The sequence below is a fragment of the Arachis duranensis genome, chromosome 2 (assembly GCF_000817695.3).
Source record: "Arachis duranensis cultivar V14167 chromosome 2, aradu.V14167.gnm2.J7QH, whole genome shotgun sequence".
NCBI lineage: Eukaryota > Viridiplantae > Streptophyta > Magnoliopsida > Fabales > Fabaceae > Arachis > Arachis duranensis.
Window position 1 is genome coordinate 3,420,169 of NC_029773.3, and position 2,513 is coordinate 3,422,681.

Consider the following 2,513-nt stretch of genomic DNA (forward strand, 5'->3'; position numbering starts at 1 on the left):
TTGAGAGAGAGAGAGAGAGAAAGAGAGATTGAAGAAGAAAACTAAACTAAAACCATTGAATGGAGAAAGGAATGGGAAAATGGAAGAGCAACAAAATGGGTTGCTCTAGATTTGTTTAAGAACACACACACACTCTCAATATAGAGAGAAAAGAGGGAAAGCCAAAAGGAGAAGCGTTTGTTTTGTTTTTCTTTTTCTATTTTTTTAATATATTTTTTTATTATTATTTGTAATAAATAAATAAAATTATGGATTAATCATTAATAAATGAGTAATGTTATATAATCAGTAGATATTATTATTTTTAGTCAAAATTTTATCAGCAATAATTTATATTTATATTTTAATAATAAAAAATATTAAAAATTACTGTCTTAAAAATTTCTTTTATATAGTTGGAATAATATGAGTTATTAGATAGTAAGAAAAGTACCAAATCAAATGATACATTTTTTCACTCTCAAAACTTGGATTTGTGGATATTTTCTTTCTGAGTAACTTTATTATTTGGCTGAAATTATTGTCTTATGGTGTAATTTAGAAACTGTATTTAGGATAAAGTAATATTTTTGTTTGTAATTTTAAAATTAATTGTTAATTTTGTTTTAAACATTTGAAATATTATATTTTTGTTTCAAAGAGTTTTTGTTAAAATTAAAACCTTTTAAATATTTTTTCTCTATTTTTAGGAGAGTGATTTTGCTGCATTCTAATGGATAATGTCATTCTTTAATTGTATATTATTTTTAATTTATTCTCAATAAAAAAAGTTATAAAAATAAAATAAAATAATGAAGATAAAGGATATTTATCACAAACAAAAAGTGATAATATTAATATAGGAATGACAATATCACTTATTCACTTTTTTCTGTTATTATATTTTTTCTATTTTTTTGTTACTTTCATTGCTAAATCATTAAACCACCATCAAGATTCAAGACTATCATAATTGTGATTGTTGTCACTACTTAGAAGAATGTACTAGAAAAAACTAAAATATAACAAAATAAGGTGTTTCAATTTTTAAATATTATTAACAAAACTTAATTAAATTGTTAGAGACTAAAATAATATTGTATCTTTATACTTATTATACTTAATAAACAAAATTCAAGTTCTCTTAAGGGTTAGAGTACTAGTAGTTCATATTTTTTTATTATTAATATCTTATTTCTATCACTAAAATTCTATCCGATAAAAAAATAATAAATGTAACTATCATTTAATTAATATGATATGAATGGATGAATCTTCTTATTTTTTTTTCTTGAGAGCGTAAAATACTAAAATATGATCTTTATATGCTTTGTGAAAATTGATGAGTTGTGAAAATTAATATATATATATTATGAGTTGTGAAAATTGATGTTATTGTATAAATTAAAAATTAAACATTATTAGGGATGGGAAGTTATTATCAAATCTATAAAGTTACAAAAATAAAAAAATAAAAATTGAGCAAAAAAGCTAATTTTGCAAATTTAGGGTAGTTTTAGAATTAAAAATTAGACATCAAAGCGTAATCATTTCTTTGAATTCTCTTTATTAATATATTGGTATTGTTATTATTACTATTGATTAAACATTATTAACATTTGATACTTGATAGTTTGTCATATTATGGTGGATTAGTCATTTATTGCTAGATTTTTTTCCTTCTAAGTAGTACTATTATATAATAATTTTTAATACTATTAGTATTATTATGGTTGATTTTGATGTTGTTTTATGGGGATATTATTTTACTAATTAATAAGCACTATTATATTATTGGTTTGATACTATTAGAATTATTATTGTTGATTGTTGATGTTGATGTTGTTTTATGTGATATTTTAATTAATTAATAATGTGTTACCATTAACGTGTTATTATTTTGTTGTTGAAACGACAAAAACGACAGGGAATGAAGTGCGGCTTTGGCATTGGGATAGATGGAGAATGCTGCTTTCTATAATTCTATTAGATAAGCGCGTGCTTAGAGCGCGTGTCATAAATTAGTTTAAATATATATATTTTTTTAATCTAAATTTTTGTTTCAGATTTTTTAATAAAAAAATGAGAATAAATTGAATTTTTATAATTTATTCTAGTTTATCATCAAATAGAATATAAGAACATAAAATTTTGCGTCTCTGTCTTTTATGTCTTCTTCTCAATGTCTTATCTTATCATATTTTTAGAAACAAACACAGCCTTATAAACTGCATTTGAGACAGAAATAGAGATTAAAAGACGAAAATTAAAATGAATTTTTATATTGTATTTAATATAAAGTACACAGGACCGAATTATATCTCAGTATCTTATTTAGTTTAAGATAAAAGTAAAAACTAAAATATTTAAAGTTATTAAAATACTCCTACTATAAAATCTTAACCCTCTCCCAGTAATGAGTCTGATCAACTCCCTTTCTCTCTTTTTCTTTACTCGAAGACTCGAACTGTGCATGCCTCCCAATCTCCCAGTTTGTGCAACCTCTGTCAAACTCGCCACCAGCAGCACAACCT